This window comes from Pongo abelii, chromosome 6 (genome assembly GCF_028885655.2).
Source record: "Pongo abelii isolate AG06213 chromosome 6, NHGRI_mPonAbe1-v2.0_pri, whole genome shotgun sequence".
NCBI classification, from domain to species: Eukaryota; Metazoa; Chordata; class Mammalia; order Primates; family Hominidae; genus Pongo; species Pongo abelii.
The window spans coordinates 7547964-7565472 of NC_071991.2; the positions used below are offsets into that span (position 1 = coordinate 7547964).

General features: G+C 44.1%; 1 long non-coding RNA gene and 1 pseudogene across 1 annotated transcript in view; one reads left to right on the top strand and one right to left on the bottom strand.

Annotated features, from left to right (window-relative positions):
- Positions 1-17509, bottom strand: part of LOC134761745 (uncharacterized) — an 89374-nt gene that overhangs the window by 7349 nt on the left and 64516 nt on the right. The gene's annotated exons all lie outside the window — the stretch shown is intronic.
- LOC129060286 (endogenous retrovirus group K member 6 Env polyprotein-like) lies at positions 8129-14645 on the top strand (annotated as a pseudogene).

The window sequence follows — 17509 nt, forward strand, 5'->3', positions numbered from 1 at the left end:
CAGAGAACAGGTCCACTGTCCTCCCTGCGTGGTGCACGATGGAGGCTCAGACTCCGTCCTCAAGGCTGGCAAGAAGACAGGGTGAGACATGGTCCTCCTGATACAGGTGACGGGTGTGGAGCCCACAGGACTGGAACCTCACACTGCAGGGCTGGAGGCACAGACTGAGTATTGACTATTCTATGGCCTGGGGGGCTCAAGGCACAGAGCTCCTCATTAGCCACAGTCGCCCAAGTTCCCCAATCTCTACAGATTTCCTCATAAGAATGCAGGAAGAAGAGAAAAGTGAGTGTCCACAGAAGCTTTGGGGCTCTTCCTGTCATCGGGAGGGAGCTTGTGTGTATTATTTGTGAGGAAAAGCAAGAGAGATCAGATTGTTAATATGTCTGTATAGAAAGAATTAGACATAAGAGACTCCATTTTGTTCTGTATTAAGAAAAATTCTTCCGCCTTGAGATGCTGTTAATCTGTGACCTTACCCCCAACCCCGTGCTCTCTAAAACATGTGCTGTGTCAAACTCAAGGTTAAATGGATTAAGGGTTGTGCAAGGTGTGCTTTGTTAAACAAATGCTTGAAGGCAGCATGCTCCTTAAGAGTCATCACTACTCCCTAATCTCAAGTACCCAGGGACACAAAAACTGCGGAAGGCCGCAGGGACCTCTGCCTAGGAAAGCCAGGTATTGTCCAAGGTTTCTCCTCATGTGATAGTCTGAAATATGGCCTCGTGGGAAGGGAAAGACCTGACCGTCCCCCAGCCCGACACCCGTAAAGGGTCTGTGCTGAGGAGGATTAGTATAAGAGGAAGGCATACCTCTTGCCGTTGAGACAAGACAAAGGCATCTGTCTCCTGCCTGTCCCTGGGCAATGGAAGGTCTCGGTATGAAACCCAATTGTATGTTCCATCTACTGAGATAGGGAAAAACTGCCTTAGGGCTGGAGGTGAGACATGTGGGCGGCAGTACTGCTTAACAAAGCATTGAAATGTTTATGTCTATGCATTTCTAAAGCACAGCACTTGATTCTTTACCTTGTCTATGATGCAAAGGCCTTTGTTCACGTGTTTGTCTGCTGACCCTCTCCCCACTATTATCTTGTGACCATGACACATCCCCCTCTCTAAAAAACACCGATAAGTAATCAATAAATACTAAGGGAACTCAGAAGCCAGTGGGATCCTCCATCTGCTGAATGCTGGTCCCCTGGGTCCCCTTATTTCTTTCTCTTCACTTTGTGTCTTTTCCTTTTCCAAGTCTCTCGTTCCACCCAACGAGAAACACCCACAGCTGTGAAGGGGCGACCCACCCCCTTCATTATTCGCCTCTTTCTTTGCTTTTTAAAGATCCAACTGCTTTCATTTTCATCTTTTATTATGGGAAAATATACCACATATCAATACTAAAAGTTATAAATATATATGATTTCATCTAGAATGGCCACTATAAACACGACAATTTCCACTACTTTTCAGTTGGCAGTTGAATGACATTAAGTACGTTCACATTGTTTAGCAACCATCACCGCCATCATCTCCAGAACAGTTTTATCTTTCAAAATGGAAATTGCACCATTCACCAAATTCTCCACTCCTCTCTCTCACTCACCCCGGGGGCCACCATTCTAATTTGCAACTCTGTGAGTTTAACTACTCTAGACACTTGATAGAAGTGGAATCATGCCGTGGTGAATGTATTTTTTTTCTTTTGGAGACAGAGTACTTCTCTGTCACCCAGGCTGGAGTGCAGCGGCGTGATCTCGGCTCACTGCAACCTCCATATCATGGGTCTGAGCGATTCTTGTGTCCCAGTCTCCGGAGTACCTGGGATTAAAGGCGTGCGCCACCACGCCCAGCTAATTTTTGTATTTTTAATAGAGAGGAGCTTTCACCATATTGGCCAGGCTGCTCTCGAACTCCTGACCTTAAGGGATCCGCCCGCCTCAGCCTCCCAAAGTGCTGGGGTTACAGGTGCGAGCCACTGAGCCTGGTCGTGTTTATCCTTTTGGGATTTATTTATTTCACTGACGATAATGTCTTCAAGGTTCATCCATGTTGCCTCCTGTGTCAGAAGTGTCTGTCTGGTTTTGTTTTTGTTTTTGTTTTTTGGTTTTGTTTCATTTTGTTTTGTGTTGTGTTTACATGGAGTCTCACTCTGTGGCACAGACTGGAGTGCAGTGGCACAATCTGGGCTCACTGCAGCCTCCACCTCCTGGGTTCAAGCGATTCTTGTGCCTCAGCCTCCCGAGTAGCTGGGACTATAGGCGCACGCCACCACCCTCGGCTAATTTTTTGCATTTTCAGTAGAGACAGGGTTTCACCAAGTTGGCCAGGCTGGCCTTGAACTCCTGACCTCAGGTGATCCGCCCACCTCGGTCTTCCAAGATGCTGGGATTACAGGCTTGAGCCACCGCACCGGCCAGAAGTGCCTGCCTTTTGAAGGCTGAATAGTCTTCCACTGTATGAAGGCACTGCAGTGTGCTTTCTCATTCATCTGTCCATGAACCCTTGGGTTGCTTCCACATTTTCGCTGTTGTGAATAATGCTACTCTGAATATGGGTTCACAAATCTCTCTTCCACTAATGCCTTCTCATTCTTTTTCGTAGGTACCCACAAATGCAACTGCGGGAACATCTGATCATTCTATTTCTAGTTTTTCCGGTACACGCCATAGTATTTTCCCTTTTCCTTCACGGTTTTACATTCCCTTCAATCATATTCGAGCATTCCTACTTCCCTCTAGTCTCACCAATGCTTGTTTGTTTATCATATCCATCCTAACGTGTGGTATCACATTATTGGTTTGATTTGCGTTTCCCTATGATGAGTGATTTTGACCATCATTTTAGATGCTTATTGGCCATTGCTATATCTTCTTTAGGGGCGCGTCTACTCGAGTCTTCTGAGCATTGTGAATGGGATTCTTTGGGTTTCTTGTTGTTTTGTTCTAGCTGTTCTTGATATATGACGGATATCAGCCTCTTTTCAGATAGATGATTTGCAAATATGTTTCCTCATCCATGGGTTATCTTTTCACACAGTTCACAGTGTTTTTTGCTGCACAAAAGTGTCTGTCATTTAGATGTAATCCAAGGAATCTAATTTTCTTTTGTTGCCTATGCTTTTGGTGTCATATCCCAGAAAGCATTGCCCAATCTGTCATGAAAGTGTGGCCAATGTTTTCTTTTAGGCCTATGATACCTTTAGCACTTGGGGTTAGCTCTTCGGTCCAGTTGGTGTTAATTTTTGCACCCGGTGTGCCATAGGGTCCACCTTCATTCCTCTGCATGTGGAAATCAATGTCCTCCGACACCGTTTCTTGAGAAGGCTGCTTTTCCACCAGTGAGCTTTCTTAGCACTCATGTGAAAAATCGTTTGAACATAGAGGTGAGAAGTTATTTCTGGGCTCAAAAACAAACAAACAAACAACAAGAGACAACAGATAAGGATACAGCATGGGCCGGGCGCAGTCGCTCATGCCTGTAACCCCAGCACTTTGGGAGACTGAGGCGGGCGGATCATCTGAGGTCAGGAGTTCAAGACCAGCCTGAGCGACAGGGAGAAACCCCCGTCTCTACTACAAATACAACATTAGCTGGGCGTGCTTGCGCATGCCTGTAATCCCAGCTACTCGGGAGGTGGAGGCAGGAGAGTCGCTTGAACCCAGGAGGCAGAGGTTGCAGTGAGCCACGATTGCACCATTCCACTCCAGCCTGGGCAACAAGAGCGAAACTCCATCTCAAAACAAAAAACAAAAAACCAGCATGAAATTCAAGAGCAGAAAGAGAAGAGCTTCAAAACCAGCATAATGAGAAAGTTGGGAAGCTTCTTACCAAAGCGTCTGGAAATAGACAAGAAATTCTTGTGAACTCCAATTTTCATACTGTACTGTCAAACACTAGAACTCACTGATTCCACCTTGCTGTATTTTGGGACCGAATTATCCACTTCGCTTCATTCCCCATCCCACCCCTTTTCTTCCCAGCGTCTGTTACTCTCCACCTTCCTGAGATTCCCTTTGTGTGTAGGTGTGAGATGGAGTCTCTTTCTGTTGCCCAGGTTGGGGTACACAGGCAGAATCCGGGCTCAATGCCACCTCTGCCTCCGGAGGTCAAGCGCTTCTTGGGCTTCAGCCTTCCGAGTAGCTGAGGCTACAGGCACGCGTCACCACGCCCGGCTAATTGTTTGTGTTATTAGTAGAGACGGGGTTTCACCATGTTGGCCAGGCTGGTCTCGAACTCCTGGCCTCAAGTGATCCGTGCGACTCGGCCTCCCATCGTGCTGGGATTACAGGCCTGAGCCACCACATCTGGCCAACATTTTCTTTTTTATTCCTACACAGAAGTGAGGACATGTAATATTTGTCATTCTGTGCCTGCCTTATTTCACTTAACATACAGACCCTGCAGTCTCATCCATTTTTTCTGCAGTGGAGAGGATTTTATTCCTCTTGAGGCTGAAGAATACTTCATTGTGTGTGCATACCACAGTTTCTTCATTGAAACAAATTTCTAAAAAGCAAATATTTTTAAGATGTCTCGGAATGTGAAACTTTAGGGATACTGTGCCCATTTTATTCTTTTCGATTTCTCATTTTATGTCTATGTAAGTGTACAACAAAGCAACAATCAATGTGTGTAGAAATCTATAACTTCAAGAAATGTACAATGAAAATGCTAAGTGGTGGCTGGGTGCCGTCGCTCACGCCTGTAATCCCGGCACTTTGGGAGGCCGAAGCGGGCGGATCACCTGAGGTCGGGAGTTGAAGACCAGCGTGACCAATATGGAGAAACAATGTCTCTACTAAAAATACAAAAAAAAAAAAAAAATTAACGGGGCATGGTAGCACATGCCTGTAATCCCAGCTACTCGGAAGGCTGAGACAGAAGAATTGCTTGAATACGGGAGGCAGAGGTTGCAGTGAGCCGAGATCGTGCCATTGCACTCCAGCCTGGGCAACTAGAGTGAAATTCTGTCTCAAAAAAAAAAAGAAAGAAAAAGAAAAGAAGAAAAAAAAAGAAAATCTTACTTCCATAATCGCAGGGGGTGTTCACCCCGATGATACTGTTTTCTAATATCCAGGGAAGGAGGGTATGATATTACTCCCAATATCGCAGGGGTTGTACACATTTTCGTGATATTGTGTCTAATATCCAAGCAAACAGAGGATGACATTGGTTTCAATATCGCACAGGGTGGACACCCCCCCGGATACAGTTCTGAATATCCCAACGGGGAGAGGATGATATTACCCCCCATATCGGAGGAAATGCACACCACCCTGGGATTTAACTCCTGATATCCAGAAAGGAAAAGTATGATATGACTCCCAACACGGGAGGAAATGTACACCCGCCCTGTGATAATTTTGCCAATATCCGGGGGGCAGAGGATCATGCTACTTCCAATATCGCAGGGTGCGTACACCCCCTCTGTGATCTTGTTGCTAACATCCAGGTTTGGGGAGGACGACATTACTCCCAATATCACAGGGGGAGTACACCCCCCATGACCTTGTTCGTAATTTCCTGAGTGGAGAGGATGATACTACTCCCAATATGGCAGGGGTGTACACCCCACCGTGATGGATTTCTAAATACTCAGGGCGGGATAGGATAATATTACTCCCAATATCGCAGAAGGTGTACATCTCTGCTGTGATATTTTTCATAGTATCCAGGGAAAAAGAGGATGATACTTTCCGAATAGCCGGGGTTTTCCACGACGCCCGCGCCGTGATGTTGTTCCTAATATGCAGGTGGGCAAAGAATCATATGACTGCGAATATCGCAGGTGGTGTACAGGCCCCTTGTAACGTTGTTCCCAATATCCAGGGAAGGAGGGACCGATATTACTACCAATATCACACCAGCTGTACAACCCACTGTGATTTCTTTTCTAAAACCCGTGGCACAGAGGATGATAGTACTTTCAATATCGCACAGGTGTACACACTTCACCCCGTGATATTGTTCCTAATAGCCAGAGGGCGAGTATAGGGAAAAGAAAGAGAGATCAGACTGTCACTGTGTCTATGTAGAAAGGGAAGACATAAGAGACTCCATTTTGAAAAAGACCTGTACTTTAAACAATTGCTTTGCTGAGATGTTGTTAATTTGTAGCTTTGCCCCAGCCACTTTCACCCAGCCACTTCGACCCAAGTTGGAGCTCACAAAAACATGTGTTGTATAAAATCAAGGTTTAAGGGATCTAGGGCTGTGCCGGACGTGCCTTGCTAACAAAATGTTTACAGGCAGTATACTTGGTAAAAGTCATCGCCATTCTCTAGTCTCAATAAACCAGGGGAACAATGAACTGTGGAAAGCTGCAGGGGCCTCTGCCCTTGAAAGCGGGGTATTGTCCAAGGTTTCTCCCCATATGATAGTCTGAAATATTTCCTCATGGGATGAGAAAGACCTGACTGTCCCCCAGCCTGACACCCGTAAAGGGTCTGTGCTGAGGTGGATTAGTGAAAGAGGAAAGTCTCTTGCAGCTGAGATGGAGGAAGGCCACTGTCTCCTGCTTGCCCCTGGGAACTGAATGTCTCGGTGTAAAACCCGACTGTACATTTGTTCAACTCTGACAAAGGAGAAAAGCTGCTCTGTGGCGGGAGGCGAGACATGTTGGCAGTAATGCTGCCTTGTTATTCTTTACTCCGCTGAGATGTTCAGGTGGAGAGAAACATAAATCTGGCCTACGTGCACGTCCAGGCATAGTACCTTCCCTTGAACTTAATCATGATATAGATTCTTTTGCTCCCATGTTTTTTGCTGATCTTCTCTTTATTATCACCCTGCTCTCCTACTACATTCCTTTTTGCAGAAATAATGAAAATAATAATCAATAAAAACTGAGGGAACTCAGAGGCCGGTGCCGGTGCAGGTCCTTGGTGTGCTGAGTGCCAGTCCCCTAGACCCACTGTTGTTTCTTTCTACTTTGTCTCTGTGTCTTAATTCTTTTCTCCGTCTCTCATGCCACCCGACTAGAAATACCCACAGGTGTGGAGGAGCAGGCCACCCCTTCTTCTGCCACCCAACGCAGGTGCCTTTCTCTAGGGTGAAGCTACGCTAACAATGTGAACATTGAGGACAGCCGACGAGAGATTCCCGAGTACATCCAGTCAGCCTTGCGGTAAGCTTGTGCCCTTGGAGGAATCCAGGGTAACAATGGGGCAAATTGAAAGTAAATATGCCTCTTATCTCAGCTTCATTAAAATTCTCTTAAGAAGACGGGGAGTTAAAGCTTCTACAGAAAATCTAGTCACGCTATCTCAAACAATAGAACAAGTCTGCCCATGGTTTCCAGAATAGGGAACTTTAGATTTAAAAGATTGGGAAGAAATTGGCAAAGAACTAAAACAAGCAACTAGGGAAGGTCAAATCATCCCACTTACAGTATGGAATGATTGGGCCATTACTAAAGCAACTTTAGAACCATTTCAAAGAGAAGAAGACAGCATTTCAGTCTTTGATGCCCCTGAAAGCTGAGTAATAGATTGTGAAGAAGAGGCAGGAACAGAGTTAAAAAAGGAATGGAAAGTTCACGTTGTAAAAATGCAGTAGAGCCTGGAATGGCTCGGTCAACCCAAAATGTTGACTATAATCAATTACAGGAGGTAATATATCCTGAATCATCAAAACTGGGGGAAGGAGGTCCAGAATTATTTGGGCCATCAGAGTTTAAACCACGATGGCCACCAACTCCTTCTCCTGCGGTTCAGATGCCTGTGACATCACAATCTCAAAAGCCAATCCAGGCACAGTATCCGCAATAGCAGCCAGTAGAAAATAAAACCCAACCATCGGTAGTTTGTCAACACCAGCCGCCAGCCGAATGTCAGTATCCGCCATCTCCAGAGGTTCCGTATGGATCTCAGGCTGTGCGTCCTGTGCCAAATAGCAAGGCACTATAGCAACAACCCAGGGCGATGGCGTTTGATCCTACATTACCACCTAGTGGACAAGATAGTGCACTGCATGGGACGATTGCTACAGCCAGAAAACGGGGAGATCTTGAGGCATGGCAGTATCCGGTAATGTTACAACCGATGCCGGTCGGGAAAGGGAGTCAAGCAGGAGCGTCTGTCCGAACTGAGGCTAGATATGAATCTTTCACCATGAAAATGTTAAAAGATATGAAAGAAGCAGAAAGAAAATTTTAAAAGATACGAAAGAACCACGTCTCCTTATATGAGAACATTATTAGATTCCATTGCTCGTGGAAATAGACTTAGTCCTTATGATTGGGAAATTTTGGCTAAATCTTCCCTTTCACCCTCTCAGTATCTACAGTTTAAAACCTGGTGGATTGATGGGGTACAAGAACAGGTACATAAAAATCATGCTATTAACCCTGTTGTTTATATAGATGCAGACCAATTGCTAGGAACAGGTCCAAATTGGGGCACTATTAACCAACAATCAGTAATGGAAAATGAAGCTATTGAACAACTAAGAGCTATTTGCCTCAGGGCCTGGGAAAAGATTCAGGACCCAGGAATCTCCTGCCCTTCTTTTAGTTCAATCAGACAAAGCTCTAAGGAGCCATATCCAGACTTTGTGGCAAGGTTGCAAGATGCAGCTCCAAAATCCATTGCAGTTAATAACGTCCGAAAAGTTATTGTAGAAATAATGGCTTCTCAAAATGCAAATCCAGAATGTCAATCGGCCATAAAGCCATTAAGAGGAAAGGTTTCAGCAGGAGTTGATGTAATTACAGAATAGGTGAAGGCCTGTGATGGGATTGGAGGAGCTATGCATAAAGCAATGCTATTGGCTCAAGCAATTACAGGGGCTGCTTTAGGAGGACAAGTTGAAACATTTGGGGGAAAATGTTATAATTGTGGTCAAATCGGTCATCTAAAAAAGAATTGCCCAGGCTTAAATAAACAGAGCAATAAAAAGGAGCCTCCTGGCCTGTGTCCAAGATGTGGAAAAGGAAATCATTGGGCTAAGGAATGTCGTTCTACATTCGATAAAAATGGACAACCATTGTCAGGAAAAAGGAACAGGGGCCAGTCCCAGGCCCTGCAAAAAAGTGGGGCATTCCTGATTCAGCCATTTTTTCTTGAGGGTTTTCAGGGAAAACAACCCCCACAGTAAATACCACCATTTCAGGAAATCGGCCAATTACAACAATACAACAGTTCTCCCCCGCCACAGCAGGCAGCGCTGCAGTAGATTTATGTTCTACACAAATGATTTCTTTACTCCTTGGAGAGCCCCCGCAAAAGATTCCTACAGGGGTATATGGCCCGCTGCCAGAAGGGACGGTAGGCCTTATTTTAGGACGATCAAGTCTAAATCTGAAGGGAGTTCAAATTCATACTGAGGTAATTGATTCAGATTATAAAGGGGAAATTCAGTTAGTGATCAGCTCTACTGTTCCCTGGAGTGCCAATCCAGGTGATAGAATTGCTTAATTACTGCTCTTGCCTTATATTAAAATTGGGGATAGCAAAACAGAAAGAACAGGAGGGTTTGGAAGTACCAACCCTGCTGCGAAAGCTGTTTATTGGGCTAGTCAGGTCTCAGAGAATAGACTTGTGTGTACAGTTACTATTCAGGGAAAGCAGTTTGAAGGATTAGTAGGTACTGGGGCTGATGTTTCTATCATTGCCTTGAATCAATGGCCAAAAAAAATTGGTCTAAACAAAAGCCTGTTGCAGGATTTGTTGGTGTGGGCACTGCCTCAGAAGTGTATCAAAGTGCCAAAATTTTACATTGTCTAGGACCTGATAATCAAGAAAGTACAGTTCAGCCTACGATTACTTCTATTCCAATTAATTTATGGGGCCGAGACTTATTAGAACAGTGGTATGCAGAGATTACTATTCCAGTCTCCGTATACAGCCCCCTGAGTCAAAAAATCATGACACAAATGGGATATCTCCCTGGAAAAGGACTAGGGAAAAATGGAGAAGACATTAAAGTTCCGGTTGAGGCTAAGGGAAATCCAGAAAGAAAAGGACTAGGGTATCCTTTTTCGGGGTGGCCACTGTAGAGCCTCCAAAACTCATTCCATGAGCTTGGAAAACGGAAAAGCCTGTATATGTAAATCAGTGGCCACTACCAAAACAAAAGCTGCAGGCCTTACACTTATTGGCAAAGGAACAATTAGAAAAGGGACATATTGAGCCTTTATTTCCACCTTGGAATTCTCCTGTGTTTGCAAGTCAGAAAAAATCAGGCAGAGGGCGCATGCTAACCGATTTAAGAGCCGTTAATGCAGTAATTCAACCCATGGGGCCTCTCCAACCTGGGCTGCCCTCTCCAGCCATGATCCCCAAAGATTGGCCTTTAATTATAATTGATCTGAAGGATTGCTTTTTTACCATTCCTCTGGCAAAACAGGATTTTGAAAAATTTGCTTTTATGATACCAGCCATAAATAATGAAGAACCAGCCACCAGATTTCAGTGGAAATTGTTGCCTCAGGGAATGCTTAGTAGTCTAACTATGTGTCAGACTTTTGTAGCTCAAGTTCTTCAACCAGTTAGAGACAAGTTTTCAGACTCTTATATCATTCATTATCTTGATGATATTTTGTGTGCTGCAGAAACAAGAGACAAATTAATTGACTGTTACACATTTCTGCAGACACAGGTTGCAAACGCAGGCCTGACAATGGCATCTGATAAGATTCAGACCTCCACTCCTTTTCATTATTTGGGAATGCAGGTAGAGGAGAGAAAAATTAAACCACACAAAGTAGAAATAAGAAAAGACACATTAAGAACATTAAATGACTTTCAAAAATTGCTAGGAGATATTAATTGGATTCGGCCAACTCTAGGCATCCCTACTTATGCCAGATCAAATTTGTTCTCTATCTTCAGAGGGGATCCAGACTTGAATAGTAAAAGAGCATTAACTCCAGAGGCAACTAAAGAAATTGAATTAGTTGAAGCAAAATTTCAGTCAGCACAAGTAAATAGAATACATCACTTAGCCCCAGTTCAACTTTTAATTTTTGCTACTGCACATTCTCCAACAGGCATTATTATTCAAAATACAGATCTTGTGGAGTGGTCATTCCTTCCCCACAGTAAACTTCAGACTTTTACGTTGTACTTAGATCAAATGGCTACATTAATTGGTCAGGCAAGACTACGAATAGTAAAATTGTGTGGAAATGACCCAGATAAAATCACTGTTCCTTTAAACAAGGAACAGGTTGGACAAGCTTTATCAATTCTGGTGCATGGCAGATTGGTCTTGCTGATTTTGTGGGAATTATTGATAATCATTACCCAAAAGCAAAAATCTTCCAGTTTTTGAAATTGACTACTTGGATTTTACCTAAAATTACCAGACATAAACCTTTAGAAAATGCTCTCACAGTGTTTACTGAGGGTTCCAGCAATGGAAAAGTGGCTTACACTGGGCCAAAAGAATGAGTCATTGAAACTCAATATCACTCATCTCAAAGAGCAGAATTGATTGCTGTCATTTCAGTTTTACAAGATTTTAATCAGCCTATTAACATTGTTTCAGATTCTGCATATGTAGTACAGGCTACAAAGGATGTTGAGACAACCCTAATCAAATATAGGATGGATGATCAGTTAAATCAGCTGTTTAAATTGTTACAACAAACTGTGAGAAAAGAGAAATTTCCCATTTTATATTACTCATATTCGAGCACATACTAATTTCCCAGGGCCTTTAACTAAGGCCAATGAACAAGCTGATTTGCTAGTATCATCTGCCTTCATGGAAGCACAAGAACTTCATGCGCTGACTCATGTAAATGCAACAGGATTAAAAACAAATTTGATATCACACGGAAACAAGCAAAAAATATTGTACAACATTGTGCTCAGTGTCAAGTCTTACACCTGCCCACTCAAGAGGCAGGAGTTAATGCCAGAAGCTTATGTCCTGATGCATTATGACAAATGGATGTTACACACGCACCTTCATTTTGAAAATTGTCATTTGTCCATGTGACAGTTGATACTTATTCACATTTCCTATGGGCAACCTGCCAGACAGGAGAAAGTACTTCCCATGTTAAAAGACATTTATTATCTTCTTTTGCAGTCATGGGAGTTCCAGAAAAAATTAAAACAGATAATGGGCCAGGATACTCTAGTAAAGGATTTCAAATATTCTTAAATCAGTGGAATATTACACATACCACAGGAATCCTTTCTAATTCCCAAGAACAGGCCATAATTGAAAGAACTAATAGAACACTCAAAGCTCAATTGGTTAAACAAAATAAAAAAAGGAAAAAGACAGTAATGAGTATAACACTCCCCAGATGCAACTTAATCTAGCACTCTATACTTTAAATTTTTAAAATATATATAGAAATCAGACCACTACTTCTGCAGAACAACATTTGACTGGTAAAAAGAACAGCCCACATGAGGGAAAACTGACTTGGTGGAAACACAACAAACATAAAACATGGGAAATAGGTAAGGTGATAACATGGGGGAGAGGTTTTGCTTGTGTTTCAGCAGGAGAAAATCAGCTTCCTGTTTGGGTACCCGCTAGACATGTGAAGTTCTACAATGAACCCACCAGAGATGCAAAGGAAGGCGCCTCCCCAGACACAGAGAACCCGCAATCGAACATCATCAACTCGCAGGGTGAACAAAATGGTGATATCAGAAGAACAGATGAAGCTGCCATCCACCAAGAAGGCGGAGCCTCCGACCTGGCCCCAGCTAAAGAAGCTGGCACAGTTAGCTGAAAAAAGCCTGGAAAACACCAGGGTAACACAAACTCCAGAGAATATGCTGCTTGCAGCTTTCGTGATTGTATCAACGGTGGTAAGTCTCCCTATGTCTGCAGGAGCCGCTGCAGCTAACTATACTTATTGGGCCTATGTGCCTTTCCCAGCCTGAATTCGGGCAGTCACTTGGATAGATAATCCTATTGAAGTAGATGTTAATAACAGTGCATGGGTACAAGGCCCCACAGATGACCGTGGCCCTGCCCAACCTGAAGAAGAAGGAATGATGATAAACATTTCCACTGGGTACCATTATCCTCCTATTTGCCTGGGAAAAGCACCAGGATGCTTAATGCCTACAATCCAAAATTGATTGGTAGAAGTACCTACTGTCAGTGCCACCAGTAAATTTACTTATCATAGGATAAGTGGAATGTCACTTGAGTCACAAGTGAATAATTTACAGAATTCTTCCTATCAAAGATCCTTACAATTTAGGCCTAAAGGGAAACCATGTCCCAAGGAAATTCCAAAAGAATCAAAAGACCCAGAAGTCTTAGTTTGGGAAGAATGTGTGGCTGATACTGCAGTGGTACTACAAAACCATAAATTTGGAATTATTATAGACTGGGCCCCTCGAGGCCAATTATATTATGATTGTATGGGCCAGACTCACTCATGTTCACAGGCTCCATCTGTCTGGCCCACTAATCCAGCCTATGATAGTGATTTAACTAAAAAGCTAGACCAGGTTTATAGAAGGCTAGAATCACCCTATCATTGGAAAGGGGGTGAAAAGGGGATTTCATCACCCTGACCAAAGTTACTTAGTCCTGTTGTTGGTCCTGAACACCCAGAATTATGGAAGCTCACTGTGGCCTCATACCACATTAGAATTTGGTCTGGAAATCAACTTATGGGAAGAAGAAATCATAAGCCATATTATACTATCAACCTAAGTTCCAATCTGACAATTCCTTTGCAAAGTTGTGTAAAACCCCCTTCTATGCTGGTTGTAGGAAACATAGTTCTTAAACCAGATTCCCAAACTATAACCTGTGAAAATTGCAGGTTGTTTACTTGCATTGATTCAACTTTGGATTGGCAGCATCGTGTTCTGTTAGTAATGGCAAGAGAAGGCGTGTGGATCCCCGTGTCCACGGACCAACCGTGGGAGGCTTCTCCATCCATACATATCATCACAGAAGTATTAAAAGGAGTCCTAACCAGATCTAAAAAATTCATTTTTACTTTAATTGCAGTGATTATGGGTCTTATTGCAGTCACAGCTACTGCTGCAGCTGCTGGAATTGCTTTACACTCCTCTGTTCAAACTGCAGAATATGTGAATAATTGGCAAAAGAATTCCTCAAAATTGTGGAATTCTTAGACTCAAATAGATCAAAAATTGGGAAATCCAATTAATGATCTTAGACAAACTGTTATCTGGATGGGAGATAGGCTCATGAGCTTGGAATATCTTTCTCAGTTACAGTGTGACTGGAATACATTAGATTTTTGTATTACACCTGGAGCCAAGAATGAATCTGAACATCACTGGGACATGGTTAGATGCCATCTACAAGGAAGAGAAGATAATCTAACCTTAGATGTTTCTAAATTGAAAGAACAAATTTTTGAAACATCAAAAGCCCAGTGAAATCTGGTGCCAGAATGGGAGGCAATGGTAAAATCTGTTAATAGCCTCACAAATCTTAACCCTGTCACTTGGGTTAAAACCACTGGAAATTCCACTATTGCAAATTTTGTATTAATCCTTGTATGTCTGTGTTCTCTATTGTTATTCTACCGGTGTATCCGGCAGCTCTGGAGAAACAGTGACCAGCGAGAATGGGCCATGATGACGATGGCGGTTTTGTCAAAATGAAAAGGGGGAAATGTAGGGAAAAGAAAGAGAGATCAGACTGTCACTGTGTCTATGTAGAAACGGAGGACATAAGAGACTCCATTTTGAAAAAGACCTGAACTTTAAACAATGGCTTTGCTGAGATGTTGTTAATTTGTAGCTTTGCCCCAGCCACTTTGACCCAGCCACTTGGACCCAACCTGGAGCTCACAAAAGCATGTGTTGTATAAAATCAAGGTTTACGGGATCTAGAGCTGTGCAGGATGTGCCTTGTTAACAAAATGTTTATAGGGAGTATACTTGGAAAAAGTCATTGCCATTCTCTAGTCTCAATAAACCAAGGTCACAATGCACTGTGGAAAGCCGCAGGGACCTCTGCCCTTGACAGCGGTGTGTTGTCCAAAGTTTCTCCCCATGTCATAGTCTGAAATATGGCCTCGTGGGATGACAAAGGCCTGACTGTCCCCCAGCCTGACACCCGTAAAGGGTCTGTACTGAGGTGGATTAGTAAAAGAGGAAAGTCTCTTGCAGCTGAGATGGAGGAAGGCCACTGTCTCCTGCTTGCCCCTGGGAACTGAATGTCTCGGTGTAAAACCCGACTGTACACTTGTTCAACTCTGACATAGGAGAAAAGCTGCCCTGTGGCGGGAGGGGAGACATGCTTGCAGTAATGCTGCCTTGTTATTCTTTACTCCGCTGAGATGTTCAGGTGGAGAGAAACATAAATCAGGCCAACGTGCACGTCCAGGTGTAGTACCTTCCCTTGAACTTAATCATGATATAGATTCTTTTGCTCCCATGTCTTTTGTTGACCTTCTCCTTATTATCACCCTGCTCTCCTACTACATTCCTTTTTGCAGAAATAATGAGAATAATAATCAATGAAAACTGAGGGAACTCAGAGGCCGGTGCCGGTGCAGGTCCTTGGTGTGCTGAGTGCCAGTCCCCTAGACCCACTGTTGTTTCTTTCTACTTTGTCTGTGTGCCTTATTTCTTTTCTCCGTCTCTCATCCCACGAGACTAGAAATACCCACAGGTGTGGAGGGGCAGGCCACCCCTTCAGCGAGAGCACGATATGACTCCTAATATCACGGGGGTTTGACACCAATATCCCAGGGGGTGGACACCCCCTGTGATGTTGTTCCTAATATCCAGGGGGAGAGAGGGTGATATTACTCCCAATATCGCAGGGGATATAAACCACCCCTGTGATATTACTCCTAATATCCAGGCGGAGAGAGGAAGATATTACTCCCAATATCGCAACAGGTGTACCAACCGCATGATTTGGTTTTGAACATCCGGGGGGCAGAGGATGATATTACTCCCCGTGTTGCAGGGAGTGTACCCACCCATGTGATACTCTTCCTGATATCCAGAGGGCGACAGGATATTATTCCCAATATTGCAGGGGTTGCACACATCCCTGGGAAACTCTCCCTCATATCCAGAGGGAGAGAGGATGATATCACTCCCACTACCGCAGGGGGCGTACACGGCCCTGTGATACTCTTCCTCATATCCAGAGGGAGAGAGGCTGATATTACTCCCAATATCGCAGGGGGTGTACACAACCCTGTGATATTGTTCCTCATATGCAGAGCGAAAGAGGATGATATGACTCTCAATATCGCAGAGGGTGTATGACCCTCTTGTCATATTGTTCTTAGTACCTTGGGAGGGAGAGGATAAGATTCCATTGAGTATCGCAGGGAATGTACACCCTTCCACTCTGATACCCTTCCTAATATCCAGGGGAAGAGAGGATAATTTTACTCCCAATATCGCAGAGGCAGTACACCCCCCACCCCGTGCTATTGTTCCTAATATGCAAGGGGGGAGAGGATGATACTTCTCCCAATATCGCAGGGCTGTTCACATCCCCAGTTACATTTTTCCTAATATCTAGGGGAGAGACAATTAGGTGACAGCAAATATCGCAGGGTGTGTCCATCCCTTCCTGATATTGTTCCTAATATCCGGGGGGAAGAGGATGATATCAAATATCAAAGGGGGTGTACAGGTCCCCCCACGATATTGTTCTTAATATTCATGAGGGGAGATGACGATACTACTCGAAATATTGCAGGGGATATTCACAGCCCCTGTGATATTGTTGCTAATATCCACGGGGGGAGAAAATAATACTACTTCTAATATCGCAGGTGGTGTACACCCCACCTGAAATATTGCGCCGAATATCCAAAGAGGGAGAGGATGGTATTCATACCAATGTCAAAGTGTGTGTACACGCCCCTTGTGATATGGTTTGTAATATCCAGGGGGCGGGAGGACGATATTAGACCCAACATCACAGAGGGTGTACACTACCCCTGTGATATAGTCCCTGACTTCCAGAGGGGAGAGGATGATATCACTCCCCATATCTCAGAAGTTGTACAACCCCCGTGATATTGTTCGTCATATCCAGGGAGGCACAGGATGACATTACATCCAATTTCGCGACAGGCGTACACGCACACTGTGATAGTTTGCCTCATATCCAAGAAGGGAGAGGATGATATTACTCCCAAGAAAGCAGTGGGTGTACATTACCCCTGAGTTGTTGTCTCTAATATCCGGGGGCGGGGTGGAGAGGATAACATCCCCTCAACTTTGGCAGGTGGTTGGACGCCCCTTGTGGTATTGTTTTTAATATCCAGCGGGGAAGACAAGAATACTATTTTGGATAGTCCGATTCATCCACTCCACCTTTCCGGAACTCTGAGGCCGGTAGGCGGCATGTAGTTTCCATGTGATCCCCGATACCTGTGCCGTCTTCTGTTCCCCAAGTCAGCCACAAACGCAGGCCCGTTATCTGAGCCGATCCGTAAGGGCAGTCCAAATCTAGGAATGAGATCTCAAAGAAGCACACGGGCTAGTTCACGAGCTTTCTCAGTTCGTGTTGGAGAAGCCTCCACCCACCCAGAGTAGGTACACCCAAGAACAAGTAAATACTTG